We start from the raw sequence: 411 nt of genomic DNA on the forward strand, positions 1-411 counted from the left end.
GAATTGTTCAGCCCTACTTAGGGCTTGGCGACGTTATTATAATAAAGTAAGGTCGGCACAGGAGAATCGTATGGCTTAGTTGGTGGGGTGCGTCTAACCATTAGGTCTGTGCAATTGTGAGTACGTCGGGTCTAAAAAAGGGGGGGGACGAGTGGTGCATCATGGCACCACTCGATTTGTGTGCAGTGTAAGTTTGTCTCGGGAGAGAAATAGGAAGGCAGTTAAGACAGCGTAGACTACAGGTCGGGGGAGGACGGCTTAGTATCGGATGGGGTTGGGGTATAAGAACTAAGTAGTTTGGAGGTAATAGAGGGATTTTAAATTTGTCCGAAGGGGGAAGTTGTAGTGCGCTAGCACTACAAGCAAGCGCTGATACTATGTACTAAATTAGCAACCATAAGCACTATGAGA

The sequence above is a fragment of the Eimeria mitis genome, genomic scaffold, assembly GCF_000499745.2.
Source record: "Eimeria mitis Houghton genomic scaffold, Emh_scaff404, whole genome shotgun sequence".
In the NCBI taxonomy this organism is placed as follows: Eukaryota; Apicomplexa; class Conoidasida; order Eucoccidiorida; family Eimeriidae; genus Eimeria; species Eimeria mitis.